At 41.5% G+C, this 21,976-nt stretch overlaps 1 non-coding gene across 1 annotated transcript; it reads left to right on the top strand.

The window, feature by feature from the left end:
* Positions 1-327: 327 nt before the first annotated feature.
* LOC122445648 lies at positions 328-430 on the top strand. Its single transcript, XR_006270609.1, has one exon. It is a non-coding gene; the product is annotated as a U6 spliceosomal RNA (small nuclear RNA).
* The last annotated feature ends 21,546 nt before the right edge of the window (positions 431-21,976 follow it).

Below are 21,976 nucleotides of genomic sequence, written 5' to 3'. Positions count from 1 at the left end.
AAGAATGCCTTTGATGGGTTCATTAGTAGACTTGGCACTGTCCAGGAAAGATTCACCAAGCTGAAGACAGGTCAACAAAAACTTTCCAAACTGAAATGCAAAAAGACTAAGAGGAGTAAAAATGGAGAGAACAGAACATTGACGAGTTGTGAGATGATTTCAAAAGGTATAATATGTGTGTGATAGAAGGAGATGAGAGAGACAATGGAATAGAAGAAACAGGTGAGGTAATAATAGCCAAGAACTTCCCAACAGTAAATAAAAGTACAAAACCACAGATCTAGGAAGCTTAGAGAACACAAAGCAGAAGAAGTAAGCAAACACCGCTTGCTTCAACAGCATGTATACTAACATGGGAATGGTACAGAGAAGACAAGCAAGGCTCCCGTGCAAGGATGGTGCACAGATCCATGAAGAGCTGCATACACTTTTGTGACTATAGTTAATGATGCATGTGTGCATGCTCAGTCCCACAGTTGTGTCCGACTCTTTGTGACCTCACCTCACAGACTGTAGCCCACCAGGCTCCTCTGTCCATAGAGTTCCCCAGGCAAGAATGTTGGGAGTGGGCTGCCATTTCCTTCTCCAGGGGATCTTCCTGACTCAGGGATAAAACCCACATCTCCTGCATTTCCTGCACTGGCAGATGGATTCTTTACCACCTGGGAAGCCCATAGTTAATAATACTGTGTTGCATACTGGAAAGTTGCTCAGAGAGTAGGTTTTTAAAGTTCTCATCAATAAGAAAAAAAAAATAACTCTGTAACTGTGTATGGTGATGGGTGTTAACTAGATTTACTGTGATGATCATTTTGCAATATATACAAATATTGAACCACTACATTGTATACCTGAAACTAATATGATGCCGTATATCAATTCCACCTCAATTAAAAATGAAAAAAGCAAATGAATGTATCTAGGTAAATCATATTCAAACTTCAGTAAACCAAAGACAAGAGAAAGTCTTGAAAGCAAGAGATTTGGGTTTCAACAGAAAAGGGGAGAGTCCTACCTGTCCTGCTTACTAGTTAATCATTATTGGACTTTACCTCTTTTAAACATTGTTGATTTTCTCCTTTACATAAAGGGAGAAAAGGTTCATATAAAAATACTTTTTTATAGGTATTGCATTCTTTTTTATATAAATAAAGAGCAAATGAGGTCATAAATGTATGAGGAAGCACTTTTTTAAAAACAGCAATCTCTAAATATGAAAAGTGTCAATCATTAATGAATTGCATCCTCATCACTCTTTCCGGGACCTTGAAATGAGCTTTCTCAGCAAGGAGAATCCTGGAATTACAAGGCATTACCTTAATGGATATAAAATTGGATATTGTTTTTGGCTTAGATGAGAGTAAAACCAATGCCTCCAAGGTAAAGTTCATGCAAAAGGTGAGAGGACAGTGAGATGCAAACACATGAGATAAATGGGTAGGGTAGGCATAAACTACAGAGAAGGCAATGGCAACCCACTCCAGTACTCTTGCCTGGGAAATCCCATGGACGGAGGAGCCTGGTAGGCTGCAGTCCATGGGGTCTTGCAGAGTCGGACATGACTGAGCAACTTCACTTTCACTTTTCACTTTCATGCACTGGAGAAGGAAATGGCAACTCACTCCAGTATTTTTGCCTGGAGAATCCCAGGGACAGAAGCCTGGTGGGCTGCCGTCTACGGGGTCACACAGAGTCAGACACGACTGACGTGACTTAGCAGCAGCAGCAGCATCAGGCATAAATTAACTGAGGTGCTTTGGAATCAGCAGGAAATAAATATATCCTGATACAGATATATCTGTAACTATATCCATAGAAATATCAGGATTCCCAGGAAGGTATCTGAAAAAGCGAATTTTAACTTTTTCAGCTCACTAGAGCAAAAATATATCAGCAGCAGAACTATTAGAAAAACAGGCTCTTGCAAGTAAGAGGAATTGACATATACACATTTGCATTGAGCATTAGAATTTACAAAACACATTTATAAGCATTGTACCATTTGGGTTTCATAACCAAGGGCATTTAGACTCCAATAAATTAAGAGATTTTCTGACTTTGCTTGACATCAATCATAGTTGAATAATTATTTTCTCTGCCTGTATCTTTTAAATTCAGAACCAAATAGCTAATGAAATTGCTTTCTATATGGATAAAAGGTAGCAGTGATAAGCAGAGAAAATTTTCATGTAGACATTTTTAAAAATTTCAAGATAATACCCAAGTGAATTATTTATATAACATTTAGCTTATAAAGTGGTTTTGTGCAATGATCACATTTTATGCCTGTTCCTCACCCTTGTAAGATTGGCAGGGACCACTGAACTCATTCTGATTTCAATGAGATGTCCAGGGGCAGCCTGGACAGTGAAGTCCTGCCCTGAAACTATTGAATCCCAGGGATGGGAATCAGAGAATCTGAGACTTCTGACCCCAAACCTAACTCAGTCAGTGCAGGCTTACAAAGCACCACAGACTGATGGCTTATCAACAGCAGATATTTATTCCTTACATTTCTGTGGTCTGGATGTCTGATACCAGGGCGCCAGCATGATCAGGGTTTAGTTGCAGACTGCCAACTTTTGACTATGTCCTTGCATTGTGGAAAAAGGAGATCGGGAGTTCCTTTATAAGGGCACTGATTCCATTCATGAGGGCCCCACCTTCATGACCTAATTCTCTCCCAGAACCCCGCCCCCACAACTCCATCAAACTGGGGCTCAGATTTCAACCTATGAATTTTGCAGGGACACAGACATCCAGTCCTTTGCACAACCCCATGTTGGCTTTTTATCTCACTTTGCTTGTCATCTGTTTTCTCTGTCACTAAAACACTCCTCATTCTCACTTCACTCTGTATGAAAGTCTCTAGGCCCATCCACATCTCTGGAAATCACACAATTTTGTTCCTTTTTATGTCTGAGTAAATATTCCATTCTGTGTGTGTGTGTGTGTGTGTGTGTATGTATATACACACACACTTATATATATAAGGCACTCCACATCTTCTTTATCCATTCATCTGTTGATGGACATTTAGGTTGCTTCCACGTCCTGGCTATTGTAAACAGTGCTGCAGCAAACACTGGGGTGTATGTATCTTTGGGAATTATGGATTTCTCCAGGTGTATATGCCCAGGAGTGTATATGGAATCTAGAAAAATGTACAGATGAACTTATTTGCACAGTGAAAACAGAGACACAAATGTAGAGAAAAAAAAAATGTATGGGTCCTAAGAGGGGAAGCAGGGAGTGGGATGAATTGAAGTGGGATGAGGCCCAAACTCTTAACTGACCCTCATCTCCCTTTTCTCTCCCAAGTGCCTTTACGTGGGCTTCTGCTCTCTGCTCCCCACAGTTCATCTAACCAAGACAATACCTGATTCCTAGTGGATTTCAAGAGATGGGGATTGACATGTACACACTACTGTGTATAAAGTAGATAACTAATGAGAACCCGCTGTACAGCACAGGGAAACTATCAGTGCTCCTTGGTGAGCTAGGTGGGAAGAAAACCCAAAAAGACCAGGCATGTGTGTACATACAGCTGATTCACTTTGCTGTACACAGAAGCTAACATGACATTGTAAAGCAACTGTACTCCAGTATTTGTTTAAAAAAAGAACACTCCTCATTTAATCTTAATTTAATCTTCACAACGCAAAAGAGGTAGTTTTACCTTCACTCACTTCAACATTTTAATTTCACCTGCTTCTTTGACATCACGAATCAAATCCACTTCTTTGACAACTTATTTAAGAAAGAAATCCTTTCAATTTTCCTCTCTATCATGCTTTTAAAAGTTGTCTTTAAAAATGGCTGTTGTAATCATTGGTGGATAATTTGCTTAAGGTTAAATCTCTTGGCTTGTTCAACACCTTCATCAAAGGCTTCTTCTTTTTCCTCTTCTTGGCGATCTAAATGCAGGAATCTACTTCCATCAACATCTCTTCCAATGCGCCCCTTCTGTTCTGTTAGTGCTAAGGCTCAGAATCCAGTTATTGGAATCTGACTGCATTTTGCCTCCAATAGGAGTCCAGGCTACAAATGATGTGCCCCACATTTCTCAGATCACACAAAGGTGACAGCAAATTTCTTTAAATTTGTAGAATTTATTGACTTTTTGAGTTCCAAAACAAATTTGATAAATCCTGTTAGGCCTTTACATTATGATTGCTCTCTACACCAGAGGATTTCCTCCCTGATTTGACAGATCTCAGCCATGTTGAGACATAATCGTGCCTCCACACGGCAGCTAATTCAATATCAGTTAAGCTGCATGAAAATTGAATGTTCTTTCTAACTGACTACATCATTTTACAACACTGCTGGACTACGTTCTCATGTCACGTCTGAGTCATTCAACCATCAATCAGTGTCGTCTCAGGGGGCACCGTAGCCAGCCCTGAATTAGGAGGAAAGTGTTGATGGCAGATCTTAGTGTCCGAGGCGTGTTAACGTTATGTGCTAACTTATTAGCAAAAGGCTTAGTGAACTGTAGCCCTGACAGGCATTTTGAATGCCACAGATCTTTCCAGTGGTGACAGGCAGAATTGATAAACTTTTGTGCAGTATTAAAAAGTGTTGCCATATCTCATTTTTTTTAAAGGCTAACGGAGCATTTGTAGAGCATTCGTGGAAAAGACCCTGATGCTGGGAAAGATTGAGAGCAGGAGGAGAAGGGGACAACAGAGGATAAGATGGCTGGATGGCATCACCAACTCAATGGACGTGAGTTTGGGTAAACTCCGGAAGTTGGTGATGGACAGGGAGGCCTGGCGTGCTTCGGTCCATGGGGTTGCAGAGTCGGACACGGCTGAGCGACTGAACTCAACTGAACGTGGGGTTCACAATCTCTCTATTCATGTTTTTTTTCCTTTGATTCGCGTGATAATATATGGGAGTAGATCCGAGGGGAAGATTAAAGAGGGGTCTGCTGGGATGGAGTTGGGAAGAGTCGTACTGGTCACCAGCCCCAGGGACAGGGAGCCGCAGGTCTGCCTGGCCCTTCTTTCCTCCTCCGTCACTCGCTGCATTAGGTCAGCTTCAACTTAACACCCTGCAGACAGATCCTCCCTTAAGATGTGCTTTGATGGCATTCATTCATTCATTTTCTAATTGGAATATAATTGCTTTACAATGTTGCAATAGTTTCTGCTGTCCAACATGAATCAGCTATATGCGTACACATGTCCCCTCCTAACCCACTCCCCTACCTCTAGATCATCACAGCACCAAGCTGAGCTCCCTGTCCGATACAGCAGCTTCCCACTGGCCATCTCTTTTACACGTGGTTGTGTATACAAAAGTGACAGTGAAAATGACCAGTCGTGTCCCACTCGTTGTGACCCCAAGAACTGTAGCCCACCAGGCTCCTCTGTCCGTGGAACTCTCCAGGCAAGAATGCTGGAGTGGGTTGCCATTCCCTTCTCAAAGGGGTCTTTCCCACCCAGGGATGGAACCCGGGTCTCTTGCGTTGCAAGCAGATTCTTTACCAACCGAGCCACCATGGAAGCCAATCCTATATGTCAGTCCTAATCTCCTAATTCATCCCCGCCTGTCCTTGGTTTGTGTTGGTTATTCATCTTTTGAGGGTTAAAGACATTAAGGAACTGATAAAATCTATTGATCTATTCCCTAGGAAATATATATATGTCTCCTCCATTTTACATGCAATTTCAGAAAGCTGATTTTTGGGAAACAGATTTCAGCCATTTTGTATCACTTCAGTTTCTTACATGGGGCAGCTCTTCCCTTTTACAGCTTCTTGTTATCTACACACCAGGGATAGAAGTGAAATAACAAGGGAACTTAAGTCAAGAGTTCACTATGCTGTGTCCTCCAGGAATCTCTAGAATTAATATCCTGAACACCTCCATTCAAGACTGACTTAAACACTGAAAATGCTATCAACAGAGATAATAAGATCCCAGAAGGCTGTGGAGGAAACAAAACACCTAGTTTATTGCTGTGAGTTGTCCGCACGAGGCCTCATTGGCACTTCTATTTAGCAGTTGTGTTTCCCATCCCTTTGACTGGAGAGATAGACCCGGTGTGTAATATGCAATTCCAGGAGCACCTCGGGCTAAAGGGAGACAAGCTGTTTTAGCATGAATGTGTAAATACACTGCACATTCAAGGATAAAGCATAATTTGTTTCCATGACGTTTTCCTCTTTGAGATGCTCAGCCGCAATAGCCTTCTGTATGTGGGCTTGAACTATTTAATTTCATGGTCAGTCACTTGAGTGGACAGGGGTGGAAGATTTGATCTCTCCTTCGGGTAAATCTAATTTCCTCTTTTAAAGGCTGAAAGTTCAATTTTCATTTCCCCAGGGTGGGAGCCCTGGAAATGATACCCAATCAAGTCACCCGAAATGTATGTTTACCTTATTTACAAAGAAGGAGGGCTCCCCGGGCAAAGAAAAACTGACCTTTCATCAGATGGTTCCACAGCTATAAACACTGAGTTCCCACTCACTCTCCAACTGACCAGGAGGCTTTGGGTCAGTTGCTCATATAAAATCAGATTTAAACATTCTGTTTTCAAAGGAGCACATTTATTAACACAGTGAATTATTAGATCAGTGTTTTCACTCTGACCCCTTCAATCTAGATTCACCACATCTTTTATCAAATCAACCCATTAGTATTTATTTGGAGTTTGTTGATAAACAGGCAAGGAAGAAGAAAACAACAGTAGGAAAAAAATCAAGGGGAGATAAAGTATCAGTTAACCATCTGAAATGAGCATGCAAATTCTGATTTTATAATCTCACCTGCTGGGCATAATTTAATTGAAATCTATGCTGGTCAATAGGGATTTCATTTAAAGGCTCCCTCCCTCCAAATATCTAAAAATGGGTGGGACACCTCCTACCGTCTTTTGAAAACATTTGGAAGCCAAAAGTACGATGTGATTCAAATAAATATAAGTTTGGTAGTTCCATCACACACACACATATGCACACGCATGCTCGGTTGTTCCATGCGAGTTATGCAGAATGACAAAAATAAGCGATTGATCCTTGAGGCATATTTAATTTAGGTCCCTTCACTTTGAAAATTGCCTTAATTTTTCACGTCACAGTTAGCGGGCAATCATCTGTCACCCAGTCTAATAACATTGGGTACATTTTATAATTAGGCATAAAGGAAATCTTCTTGCCAAGCCCCCAAATTAAATTTGTGCTGCAACATTATACAGACGGCCTTTTCTGGGTGGCTCACAGTGTGCGTTTTCCGTTGCCTTGACAACTGTCTGGCTGGGCCTGCTCTGCTTGGAGAATGAGGATGCCTTTGCCTGATGAAACTCCTCAGAAATGATAATGAACCCTAAGCAAAATGATACCGACCCGAGTAGGTTTGGATATACAAATAGAAAATTTTGCCTAAATTGCATTATTATCAATTCTAATGTAAAAAAAAAATACAGAATAAGATCAGCAGTCATGCTACAAAGCCAGGGAGGATCGTGTGAGGCATAGTGGTGTGCAGTGGACAAAATTTATGTGACTCGTTAAGGCTTCTGTTAGCTTTGTCACAATATAATCAGCGCACACAAATCTGACATTTTATTACGTCAGTACAAGTAAGGCATAAGAGAAAAACGAAGGCCCTCCTTCTGTTTGGTCACAAATACCCACCAACTCCATCTGTCATTTTGTTTAAGTGTGTTCCCACTTTTGTCTTTTAGGACAGTGAGTCTGTGACACTTTGTTCTGGGACACTCTGACCTTCTATGCGTGTGTGTGTGCTAAGTTGCTTCAGCTGTATCTGACTCTTTGCGACCCTGTGGACCATGGCCCACCAGGCTCCTCTGTCCATGGGATTCTCCAGGCAAGAAGACTGGAGTGGGTAGCCATGCCCTCCTCTAGGGGATCCTCCTGATCCAGGGCTCAAACCCACCTCTCTCGTGTCTCCTGAATTGGCAGGTAGGTTCTTTACCACTGGCTCCAACTGGGAAGTTCTATATACAATTTGGTTTTTTTTTTTTCCTCCCTTATAATTTGAAACTTGGTAGAAAGAGATGGGCTTGCCAGGTGGCACAGTGGTAAAGAATCTGCCTGCCAATGCAGGAGACATAGGAGACTTGGGTTGGATCCCTGGGTCAGGAAGATCCCCTGGAGGAGGGCATGGCAACCCACTCCAGTATTCTTGCCTGGAGGATCCTGTGGACAGAGGAGCCTGGTGGGCTACATCCATGGGGTCACAAAGAGTCAGACATGACTGAGCACAGAAAGAGATGAAGATCAAGAATTGTGGGAACAGAGTCACAGTAATGGCAGGGTTTTAAAAACTTCTATTATTGAAGGCCCTAGGACTATGCTGGTCTTTCTTTTTCTCAAATCTGATACATTTAAAGTTTCCCTAACTTTCTAGAATTTTCCAGTATCTTCCTTCCCAAAATTAAAAACATTTATTCTCTCTCTCTCTCTTTTTTTTTTTTTTTTTTGGTTGTTGTTGCAGCTTCAATTTAGCCAGAATTGCTTTCTGTTCCTTGCAACGAGGAAAAAATTTCCCTTATAGTCTATGTGCAAAATTTATACTGATTTTTTTTTTTTACAATTTCTTTGGAGCAAGATTGTCCTCCTAGTTCATGAGCTTCCTGGAGAGAGACATTATCTTTCTCACTCCTGTCTAAAGTACTAGTGTAAGACCCCCCCTGACACGGAGGGTCTTCAATATATGCTTGGTGAGTAAAAGCAATTGTTTTCCAAAGTGCCACAAATCTAGCAGCTTAAAACACAGTACCCCTTGTTACCTGGCAGTTCTGTAGGTCAGAAGTCCATGCACAGCTTGAGTTAGCTAGTTTTCTGCTCCAGGTCTCACAGGCTGAAAGCAAGGTATCAGCCAGACTGTGTTCCTTTCTAGGGGCTTTGGGTATGAGTCTGCTTCCAAACTCATATGGTTATTGGCTGTCTTAAGTTCCATGGGTTGCAGGACTGAGGTTCCTGCTTCTTTGCTGCTCATCTGTAAGGGTCCACTCGCAGCTCCTAGAGGCCACACTTTTTATAGCATGTGGCTCTCTTTCTCCATCTTCAAAACCAGCAACGATAGAGCATGCCTTCTCATGCTTCCAGTCTCTCCATCTTCCTCTTCTGCTGTGTGTCTCTGACTTTCTCTTTGCACTTAAGGGCTCATATGATTACATTGGGCTTCCTTGGTGGCCCAGACCATAAAGAATACACCTGCAATGCAGGAGACATGGGTTTGATCCCTGGGTTGGGATGATCCCCTGGAGGAGGGCATGGCAACCCCCCCCAGTAATCTTTCCTGAGATGTCCCATAGACATGAGGAGCCTGGCAGGCTACAGTGAAGGGGCCGGGAAGAGTTGGACATGACTGAGCGACTAAGCACACACACTCACACATGATTACAGTGGATCCACCTGGATAATCCATGGTATAATTGCTATATTTTAAAGTTAGTTGGTTAGCTTCCTAAAGTTCCATCTGCAAAGCCCCTTAACAGCACAACCCAGGTAAGTATTTGATTAAATAGCCAGTGGATAGCATCATGGGGAGACAGCTTTAGAATTCTGCCTCCCATAGTGGGTAAATGAGGTCAGGTGAGACAGGCAGTTTCAGGTATGTCCAGGCCAGTCCAGAGAAGGAGCCAATGCAGCATCTTGCCATTCTGTCTTCTAGAACCTTCTGCTTCCAGCTACCCTGATCTATGTGACACCCAGAGAGGAGAAGTATAATTCCCAGCAGTGCTATGAATCCTGTCTTCAGCTTGTACTGAAATATAGACCTCTCTCCTACCAACACTAAATGTATTTCACAAGTATTTGTTTTTCCTACTAAACAATACATTGAAAACATCATGACCAAATTGGGCTTATTCCAAAGACTGCAAGGCTGGTTTGATATTCAAAAATAAAGCAATTTACACATTAACAGGCTCAGAAGATTTTAAAAAGTATAATTATCTCAATATATGCATAAAAAACATTTGACAAAAGTCCAGATTTATTCATGATAAAAACTTTAAGCAGCCTAGGAACTTATTATCAACCAGTAAAGGACATCTAGGGCTTCCCAGGTGGCTCAGTGGTAAAGAATCCAGCTGCCAATGCAGGAGACCCAGGAGACAAGGGGTTGGATCCCTGGCTTGGGAAGATCCCCTAGAGAAGGAAATGGCAACCCACTGAATATTCTTGCCTAGGAAATCCCTGGCAGGCTACTGTCCTTGGGGTCACAAAGAGTCGGACAGGACTGAGCAAGTGAGCACGAAGGACATCTAAAGAACTAAGTATCAGTACTTAGTAGTAGGACTGAATGCTTTCCATTTTTTTTTCCAGTTTTATTTATTTATTTTTTATTTTTTTTATTAGTTGGAGGCTGATTACTTTACAACATTGCAGTGGGTTTTGTCATACATTGATATGAATCAGCCATAGAGTTACACGTATTCCCCATCCCGATCCCCCCTCCCACCTCCCTCTCCACTTTCCCTCTAGAAGCATCAACACAGCAAAGATGCCCTTTGTTACCACTTCCATTCAAAACTATACTGGATCCCTAGTCCATGCAATAAGAAAGAGCAGAGATTGGAAAAGAAGAAATAAAACTCTCTACTCATAGACACTATTGTCTGCATAGAAAATCCCAAGGAGGGCTTCCCTGGTGGCTCAGTGGTTAAAAAAAAAAAAAAAAAAAAATGCGTCTGCCAATGCAGGAGACATGGGTTCAGTCCCTGATCTGGGAAGATCCCACACGCCATGGAGCAACTAAGCCCATGTGCCACAACTACTGAACCCACGTGCTGAAGCTACTGAAGCCCATTCACCTTGAGCCTGTGTTCGCAACAAAATAAGCCACGGTAATGAGAAGCCCACACACAACAACTAAGAGTCGCTCCCACTCACTGCAAGAGAAAGCCTTCATGCAGCACCTGCACAGCCATAAATAAAGACCCAGCACAACCAAAATAAATAAATAAACTTTTTTAAAAAAAGAAAACCCCAAAGAATCTATGTTAAAAAAAAAAAAAAACACCTTGTAGATCTAGTAAAGATGTTTATCCAGGTCACAGGCTAAATGCTTTCCCTAGAAATAAACATTGGAATTCAAAAAAAAAATTTTTTTTAATTAGAAATCTAAAAAGTACACAGAGGATCTGTATACTGAAAACTACAAAACTTTGACCTTAATTTTTAAAAAAATCTAAATAAATGGAAAGATATACTGTGGCCAACAATTAGAAGACAATATTGTTAAGGTGTCAGTTCTTCTTAATTTGATTTATAAATTCAATATAAACATAATCAAAATCCATAAAGACCTTTTTCAAATAGCTATTAAAAAGCTGTTTGGAAAATACATATAGAAAAACGAAGGAAATAGAATAGTCAGAACAATTTTGGAAAAGAAGAACAAAGTTGGAGGACTCCTACTACCTAATTTCAACTTACCATAAATCTACAGTAACTAAGACAGTGTAATATTGACAAAAAGCCAGACACATAGCTCAATAGAACAAAACTGAGAGTCCATAAATAGTCTAGAAAATCAAGCAACCAATTGATTTTGAACAAAGGCACAAAAGCATTCAATATAGGAAGGATAGTTTTTTTCAACAAATGGTGCTGGAATTATGGGACAGCACATGAAAAAAAAAAGTGTTGAAATACACGTCATACTTTATAAAAAAAAAATTAAAAACAACACCTCAAAGTGGACAATAGACATTTAAATTACTAAATTCCCAGAAGAAAATACGGGAGCAAATCTTCACCACCTTTGTTCAGGCAGTGTTTTTAATTATAACACTAAACCATAGTACATAGAGGAAAAAATTAAATGGGACCTAATCAAAGTTTAAAACTTTTGCTCTGAAAAGGATGCTTAGAAATTTAAGAGACAACTCACAAATGGAGAGAAAATATTTGAAAAAAACATTTCTGACAAAAGATTGTGTCCAGAAGACAGGACTTTGAAAACTCAAAAATTAAGAAAACAAGCATCTCAAATTTTTAAAAATAAGTTAGTGATTCAAACATGTATGCCACCAGTGATGGCATATAAGCACTTTAAAAATGGGTACCATCATCTGTCATTAGGGAAATGTAAATAACATCACAATGTAATACCACTACCCACCTATCAAAATGGTTAAAACAGAAAAACATGACAATATCTTATTGAAGAAGAACTGGAACTCCCATGTATTGCTAGCTTTCTGGTGAGGATGCAAAATGGTAAACTGGTAAACAGTTGAACATTTTCTTAAATATTGAATAGTCTTAAATATACACCTACTATATGACTCAGCAATCCCATTTCTAGTTATTTATCGCCCAAAAAGGAGATTTATGTTCACATGAAGCCTTGACTATGAATTTCTATAGAAGCTTCATTCATCATTTAGCAAAGTTATAAATAGCCCATGTGACTTCCAAGAGTCAATGGATAGATTATGGTGCACCCATACAATGGAATATTAAGAACAAATAGGAACAAACTTTTGATTTATACAACAACATGATGAACCTCAAGTGCCTTTTACTTTGTGAGAGAAGTCCATCTTCAAAGGCTGTATATTGTATGATTCTATTATATGACATTCTGGTTAAGGTCCAGCTACAAAGATGGAAAGCAGACCAGTGTTTGCTGGGGGTTGGGTGATGCTGGTAAGGGATCAACTATAAATAGAAATTATGAGGGAATTTGGGAGGTGAGGGATGGAATGTGTCTCTAAGGAATCGTGGCAGTCAATAAGATGTTTCATTTGTCAACAACTCTGAAAGCACAGAGTAAACTCGCTGTCTGTAAATTATATTTTAAAAATCAACAAGCAGGACTTCCCTGGTGGTCCAGGGGCTAAGACTCTGTGCTGCCAATTCAGGGGGCCTAGGTTTAATTCCTGGTCGCAGAACCAGATCCCACATGCTACAGACACAAATTTGATCCCCAGGTATAGAAGATCCCCTGGAGGAGGAAATGGCAACCCACCCCAATGTTCTGGCCTGGAAAATTCAATGGACTTGGAGGAGCCTGGAAAGCTACAGTCCATGGGGTGACAAAGAGTTGGACACAGCTGAGCACAGACACACACGCGCAAGCAGTGGGTGGGGGAAGACTCCAGAGGGAAAGCAGACTGTGGGAAATGAACCTAACTGTGCTACAAGAGAATTATGTTAGCTCACTAAGAGTGGGGAGGAAGAGAGGCGACCGATGTATCTTTGGGAAACCTGTTTGAACTCCAGACCCAAAAGCTAAAGAGAAAGAACTGTGCGTGACAAGGTCCTTTATTTAATAGATTTGTTTTTCTCTGGGGTGTGGGAGAGCAATTTTAAACCACTTTATGTGTGTGCTAGGACTGAGCAAATAAATGTATCACTGATAATGAGAGTCAGACTTCTCAAATCAAAGAAAGGAGTTACAAATAAGGAGAGGGTGGCTAGACTGAACTTCATGGTGTTGGGCTGGATCAGAAGTATCAACATGGACTTATGTTTTTATAAATGATATGCAGGTAAGTATGTGCAGAAATGTAGATGTGTGTATGTATGGGTTAGTATGATATACGTACTTCCTGTTCTGTCTGTGGGAAGGACTTAGAAGCAATGACTGCAGTAGCAATGAGTACGTCTAGTGCCCAGATCATGACTCCTAAGTTCTATTTTGCATTAATAGAAACTAGGGCTTATGGAAAAGTGGTTGATTTCACGACTACGGTGCCAGAAAGTAAGCAAAGGCGGAAGTCGCTCAGTCATGTCCGACTCTTTGCGACCCCATGGATGATACAGTCCGTGGAATTCTCCAGGCCAGAATACTGGGGTGGATTGCCATTTCCTTCTCCAGGTGCCAGAAAATAAGGATGTGCTCAAATGAAAAGGAGGGAACCATACAATAGAAGGAGAAAGAACTGATGAGCTCCCAGTGACAACGATGAAACAATTTGAGCAACAAAACTGGATGACAACCTGAATAATAAAATAAATATTTTAAGCTCATACTGCTGAGAAAATAACTGAATAAATAAATAAATGAGGGAGAAGAAATAACTTTCTTCTAGAGAAATTTCAATTAGTAAATGTAGAAATGCTGAGGAAAATGGAAAATCACCATTGGAGCCACGCAGTAAAAATTCAGTCAAGATCCACCAATGGAGGCAAAAAGAGGGAGCAAATATTAAGAAGAAAATTTTCACAATCTCAAAGAATCTCTCTAAAACTACATATTTATTAATTGCAAAGGGAAAACAGTAAGTTCAGTGTGGGGAATCCTGGCTGACATCCCCCAAGCCTGGGGGTCAAGGTGAGTATCACCAGTAGTAAGACAGATGGACATCACAGACCCCCTGACAAGCTGCACTAAGAAGGGTCAATCACCTCAGTGGTATTCATCCCCAAATGCACAAGCTCCATCTAATCATGAGAAGACAACAGACAGACCCAATTTGAAGGACATTTTGCAAAATAATTGACCGGTATGTTTCAAAAGTGTTGAGGTCTTGGAAGACAAGGAAGACTGAAGAATTTTCACGGATTGAAAGAAACTAAGGAGACATGATAAATAAATGGAGGGTGACATCTTGGACTGGATATGGCACAGAAAAATGACATTCATGGAAAAACTGGTGAAATCTGAATAAAGTCTTCACTGCAGTTAACAATATTGTTTGAATGCTAATTTCTTAATTGCGATCATTGTACTTTTAAAAAAAACTATTTATTTGACTGCACCAGGTCTTAGTCGCAGCTCTTGGGTTCTTTTTGGTTGTGGCATTTGAACTCTTAGTTGCAGTGTGTGGGATCTAGTTCCCTGGCCAGGGATCAAACCCAGGCTCCCAGGGATCAAATTCCCAGGGCAGAATTTTAGCCACTGGACCATCAGGGAAGTTCTTATACTTATGGTTTGATTAGATGTTAAATTCATGGTTTAGTTGCTTTGTGCTTAGTCACTCAGTTGTGTACAACTCTTTGCAACCCCATGGACTGTAGGCTCCTCTATCCATGGGGATTCTCCAGGCAAGAATGCTAGAGTGAGTTGCTATGCCCTCCTCCAGGGGACCTTCCCAACCCAGGGATCAAACCCAGGTCTCCCACATTAGAGATGGATTAGTTGCCAAGTCATGTCCAAGTCATGCCAAGTCACTCTGTGACTCCATGGACTGTAGCCTGCCAGGTTCCTCTTTCCATGGGATTTCCCAGGCAAGAATACTGGAGTGGGTTGCCATTTCCTTCTTCATGGGATCTTCCTGACCCAGAGATTGAACCCAGGTCTCCAGCATTGGCAGGTGGTCTCTTGCATTGCAGGCAGATTCTTTACTGACTGAGCCACCAGGGAAGCCCAGATGTTAAATTAGGAGACACTAAATGAAGACTGTATAAGAACCCCGTACTATTTTTGCTATTCCTCTGCACTTCTGAAAATATCTCATAATGAAAAGATTTTTTAAAAGATATGGGTTAATTTTCACTATAAATGTCCTAATTCTTTCATGTTATTTATCTCGTGGTGAAATGCCTTCTCTCCCCAGAAGCTGCATTGATTTTCTCCTGCCAGCCTGTGGATACAGATGAATGCTATGGGCAAGTGCACCCTTCCCTTGTTGCGATTCTGCTGTTCACAAGCTCCATTCCCACACAGTTCACGTTCATCATCACATAAATAACCACACTAAACGTGCTGTCAGTACCCCGCTCCTATTTATAGTCCTCGTGTTTCAAACAACGGAACTGTTGATCCAATAGACGCTATTATGTCTCATGAAATCAGACCGACCATTCAGGAGTCATTTAATTAAAACTTTCAGGCAGAATTACAGTTCTGTCTGTCGGGAAGGGGGATATGAAGAAGGTTTAAAACCCAATTTACAGGGATCAACAGAAAACCTAGTTGCTTTCATGATTATTGAGTAGTACATTCCTATGACCTTGGACCTGACAGAGTCTCCCTCCCCAGTTGGGTTGAGGCAGGTGCCAGACCTCAAAGGCTGCTTGGATCCTTGTGGGTGTCCGCGGGGAGGAGGCAGGGGAGGGATGGTAGAACTCTACTTGAGCCCAGAACCATGGCTCTGTTCCTTCCCATAGGCCCATGCAGCCCAAGGCACTTTGTGTTATAAAGAACTCATCTGGATTTTCCAAAAGTCTCAGAAACCGCCCAGGGGGAGGGTACAGGTGTTTGTACGTGGAGGTCGGGGTGAGGGACATTCTTTTTTTTTTTTTTTTTTAATTTTTTTATTAGTTGGAGGCTAATTACTTCACAACATTTCAGTGGGTTTTGTCATACATTGATATGAATCAGCCAGACATTCTTGATAATGCTCAGATGTTGGCTGGCAGGGAACAAGGCGCATTAGTTATTGATCTGCCACGTCCTTCTGGTCTACCCGATGAACAGAACTAGCAAATGGCATGGTGAAGTGGGACAACATGCTCCATCCAGATTTTCCAGGATTTCTTATTTGAGTTAATGAGCAGCCTCATCCTGGGGCGAGAAGAGGCCCTGAGAGGAGTTTAGTTCCTGCCCAAGACAGGCTGTGGTCCTAGTTTGTCATCATCTCTTAACCGTGTCTGGGGAGGGGTCTTCAGGAGAGCAATTTGAATGTTAGAACATGAGTGTAAATGAGGAGATGGATTATTATGTGCAACACAGATAACTAAAGAAAACCTACTGTTAGCACAGGTTCCTCTGTGCTCTGTGGTGACCTAAATGGGAAGGAAATCCAAAAAAGAGGGGGTATATGTGTATGTGTGGCTGATTCACCTTGCTGTATAACAGACACTGACACAGTATTGTAAAGCAACTATACTCCAATAAAAAAATAAAAGTAAAAAAAAGGAAGATTAAAAATTATCACTAATAAAGTCTGCCAATTAAGGGGAAAGGATCCAAGATTTCACTCTCTCATTAGCCTCTAGCTCAGAATTTATGATGAATCAGACGGAGTTGAACATTTCATGAGGAACCCACCCCTTTATTGACATTTCATGAGGAACCCACCCCTTTATTTGAGCACGTGCAAAGACAGTGTATCTGCCTCTCTCCCTCTCTCTTGGCAGGAGAGGTGGACTATGCATGCAGCAGGTGCAGTATAAATGTATATAAATATCCTTTTTCTTTTTCTAGTTGCATGTATTTGCCTATGTGCTAATACTTTGGGTTCTGCCTATTTTTGCCATGTGGGGAGTGCTCCCTGTCATGCCAACCCATGAAAGAGTCTCTATCACCTGCTGTGTCCCCCACTGCAGGCATTAGGATAATAAAAGCCTCCAGCAGGAAGGGATTCACCCCTTTTGGAGCCAGGGAAAGAGATGGCAGAGGGGAGAAGGCTTGGTGGAGGCGGTAGCGTTTCAGTTTGGTTGTGACAAATGAGTCTGGTACCTACAGGTAGAAAGGAGGGGAAGGGCATTCCAGGAAGAGAGAAAACAGAGGGCTCAGATAATACTGGCAGATTTTTTTTTTTTTAGAAAACCTTTTTGTTTTGTATTGGGGTGTAGCCCATTAATAAGGCTTCCCAGTTGGTGCTAGTGGTAAAGAAGTCACCTGCCAATGAAGGAGACATAGAGATGGAAGTTCGATCTCTGATTTGGGAAGATCCCCTGGTGGAAGGCATAGCAACCCTCTTCAGTATTCTTGTCTGGAGGATCCCGTAGACAGAGGAGCCTGGTGGGCTAGAGTCATTGGGGTCACAAAGAGTCGGACATGACTGAAGCGACTTAGCATGCACACGCGCATAGCCAATTAACAATGCTGTGATAGATTCAGGTGAACGGCAAAAGGACTCAGCCATGTATATGCATGTATTCATTCCCCCCCAAAGTTCCCTCCCATCCAGGCTGCTACGTAACATTGAGCTCTTCCCTGAACTATACAGTGGGTCCTTGTTGGTTATCCATTTGAAATACAGCAGTAACACTGATAGATTTGATGTGATTGATTGGTGCACAGGGTGAAGGAGAAGTGAGAAATAGAGCTCATGGGATGTTTGGGGTTGTCATAAAAATAGCCACCGTCATCACCTCTCCCAAAGCATAGCCCTGGCTATAATTGATATACTGATAATTGATATGCTGACAGGATTCCCCAAAGAGTTCTTAAATCCTTATTGTCTTGTTAATAACAATGGTGGTTCAACAGAGGGGTTCCCTGTTGCATTCAGAAGCTCTGCAAGCTGTGGATCTCCCCAGAGATCTGGCCCTGCAGTCAGGTCACCAGGAGAGAGACATGGACATCAGTCATCATCACTGTCATGTTTAAAACTGTGGGGAACAGTTCAGGTCAAAGAGCACTGTCCTCAGACTGCTGAAATTAAATATTCTCAAGGTGAGTCCATTTAAATCCAGGTACAAATCTTCTAGGGGCTTCCCCAGTGGCTCCCTGGTAAATAAAGTGAAAGAGAAAGTGAAAGTCGCTCTGACTTTCTGACTCTGCGACCCCATGGACTGTACAGTCCATGGAATTCTCCAGGCAAGAATACTAGAGTGGGTAGCCTTCCCTTTCTCCAGAGGATCTTCCCAACCCAGGGATCTAACCCAGGTCTCCCGCATTGCAGGCTAATTCTTTACCAGCTGAGCCACAAGGGAAGACCAAGAATACTAGATGGATAGCCTATCCCTTCTCCGGTAGATCTTCCTGACCCAGGAATTGAACCAAGGTTCCCTGCACTGCAGGGGGATTCTTTACCAGCTGAGCTATGAAGGAAGCGGTGAAGAATTTGCCTGCAATGCAGGAGCCAGAGAAGACACAGGTTCAATCCCTGAGTCAGGAAGATCCCCTGGAGGAAGGCGTGGCAACCCACTCCATATTCTTGCCTGGAGAATCCCATGGACAGAGGAGCTTGGTGCGCTACAGACCATGGGGTCACATAGAGTTGGACACGACTAAGCAACTTAGCAAGGACACACTCAGGCACGCACAAACCTTTTGGGCTTACCAGGTGGTTGAATGGCAAAGAATGCACCTATCGATGCAGGAGACTCGAGTTCAATCCCTTAGATGAGGAAATGGCAACCCACTCCAGTATCCTTGCCTAGAAAATCCCATGGACAGAGGAGCCTGGTGGGCTACAGTCCATGGGGTCGCAAAAGAGTCGGATAGGACTTAGCAACTAAACAACAACAAATCTTTTAGTTTCTAAATATATTAAATAAGAAGCAGTGGTCTCTGGCTTGTGTCCTGCTGGTCTCATGTTCCTATTCTCAATAAGTAAGCATTAAATGCCCCTCGGTTCTGATTACATGTGGGAAACTCAGATGTATTGCTTTATCAGCATTTGGCTGGCTTATTTGGTTTAAAGTCTGAACCAAAACAATAACATGTAAGAATGACGTGATTGTCCTCAAAATAACATTATTATACCTGAGAAGGACGCAAGGCTGAGCTTTCGTCCAGTGGAGTGAAAAGAAGAGGTCTGAGATGTGCAATGCCTGGACAGCCAACAATCCCATATTTTGTAGGAACAGAATGAGAAAGTCCACAAAGTTAAATTTCTATTTTTGAGATAAGAAAAGCCAATAGACCTGAACAGAATATCTTTATTTTTTATCTTTTTTTTTTCCCCCAGTAAAGTTAGGGTTCTCTTATAGGCATGAGTCATAGATACACAAGGCCTGACAACACTGGATCCCTGGAAATATTTCTCATAAGAATGGAGGTGCTCTGAGTCTTGATATTAAACTCAGAGGACTTCAGACTTACCATCTCACTGGCCCTACACTTGAGGCCCAGACTTTTCCTTCTGATTTCATTTTCCTGTCACTGTGTCTTAATGATCATTTTGGCTTCTTTTATTCAAGGGGTCAAAAAGAGTTGGACACGACTGAGAGACTGAACTGAACTGAACTGATTCATCCTCACCATCTTGAGATAAACATCTGTCATGTAAATTAACCAAAACATGTAAAGGTTTGAATTAAAATAAACATGCATCATGGAAACGAACATATTTAACATTAAGTGAATGGAAGCATGAGAGAAACATGGAGGATTCCTTTGAAAATGGTTGAGTTTAAATATTTGATTTGAAAAAAGAGAACAGCTTAGAAATGGTGAAGGCCAAAATTATGGTACCGTGACTAATGATGAAGAGTCAGTGAAAGATGGTTTAACCTCAGGATGCTCAGTGGGGGTCTGCCTGATCTTCAAGGTCCTCCTGACTGTGAAATCCCCATGCTTCCCCCTAACCTAGACCCACATTTTTCCCAACAGGGGTGACTGCCACAACCCCCTCACCAGCTTCTCCTTCTTCCCCCTCAATTTGACGAGCCTACCTATGCCTGAAAAATAAACCTAGTGAAGACACAACTCCAGTCAAGCTGATCACCTTCTTAAAAAACCTCCAGTAGGTCTCCACCACCTGCTGACCCAGGTACAGATGACTCAGCAAAAGACTATCTTTAGAAGCCCCCTAGCTTTCTCCTCAGCTTTATCTACCAATTTTCCCACAAATACCTTCCCTCGGCTAAACAAACGTAGTCTCTCAAATGCAATTCACAGCACTTTCTATCTGTCAGGGAGGATTCACAGCACTTTCTACCTTGTTAGAGTTTAATTTTCAAAAAGGCAAAATTAAACTCTGGGCAAATATCAAATGAACACATATTTAAGATTTTATTTAACTTATTAATTAATGAGGGAATCACTAAAATGCTACGACCAGTTCAAAGAACATCTGAGAAGCTATTTAAGGCAACTTACTAAAATCATGTTAGAATAAGATGGTTAAGTTAGATATAAAACTGGCAAATGTCCAACAGACTATAAAATTTTATGGTCATAAGTTCCAGCAGACAGAAATCATTTGTATCAATATCACATTAAAAAGATTTATTCATCTTATTATTTCGGTTAGTGATGAGCAATGAGATGAACTGAGTTCATTCTCCTAGTCAATCCTTGAGTGACCTCTGCCCTTGAATGATGCTGAAGGACATGTGACTCACCTTTTTTGTTATGTTGCTAAATTTTGGCTATTTTTTTCCTAACAACTTTTATAGATTTTGAACTGTTGGTCTCCCTCCACCATCCTCGTGAAAACCACGTCTGTTGCCCTCTCTCTCATATGTAAGACAGCCAAAATGTCTAACTGGCTTATAATGAGTAATTTGGGATCACTAATTCTTCCTCACTAAGTACAAGCTGAAGAAGGCAATAGGATATTTATACGTATCCATATATTAATAGAGTGAATACCAAGAGCCCTGTTTTTAGTTCTTCAGGGTATATTATTCCAGTTATTATGCTTTAATTAATTATGCATTCCTGAAGAGTCTGTGCTATAAGCTGGTCACCTGCCTACATTGTATGTCCAGTGTGCAAAGACCCCTCTAAATGGGAGAAGCCACAGCAGGTAAAGAAAGGACACCTCATTCCTTCTGGTCTTTCTTGGGAAGGTTTTCAGCTGCTCTCTGCATCCATAAACCAATATTCAGTCCTGCTCAGCTTAGAGACATAACCCGCTAGGCTAGAGCTGGAGCTTTCTACTCCCAGAGCCTCTTGGGAGCACCAACTACAGCCCAGCCTCAGCTTTTTTTTTTTTAAGAAGTTGAGGGAATAGAGAAAAAGAGAAGGACTTTTGAAGTGGGAGTGTATGACATGATATGAGAGTGACTACAGCTGGACCAAACCAGATCAAATGGCGGGGCTATGAGGGCCATAAAAGTCTCCAGGCAAGACAACATGAACATGAGTCAGACACAGCCTTGGTCCCAGGCCTGCCCCGGTCACCCTGTGTAATCCCCTCTGTATTTCATCCTTGTCATGAAGGGAAGCCTTCTATTAAGTGCCTATTAGTTGATTTGAAAGCTCGTGACCTCAGACACACTCCCATTTCAGAGGTCCTGCCCGAGGGCCTATATAATCTTTGAAAACTCTATTCGTCTTCTTTCCTGTCTTAGTACTGGTTTAATATTCAGTATCACAGTTAAATAAAAAACAGAAAAGAAAAACACATCAGGGCAACTGACACAGGCAATTTAGTCAAGTAAATGTGCTTTGTTTTGAGTTAACTCAATTGGAAA

The sequence above is a fragment of the Cervus canadensis genome, chromosome 7 (genome assembly GCF_019320065.1).
Source record: "Cervus canadensis isolate Bull #8, Minnesota chromosome 7, ASM1932006v1, whole genome shotgun sequence".
Classification (NCBI taxonomy): Eukaryota; Metazoa; Chordata; class Mammalia; order Artiodactyla; family Cervidae; genus Cervus; species Cervus canadensis.
The sequence above is the reverse complement of the archived record's forward strand: the minus strand, read 5'-3'. Positions and strand labels throughout refer to the sequence as shown.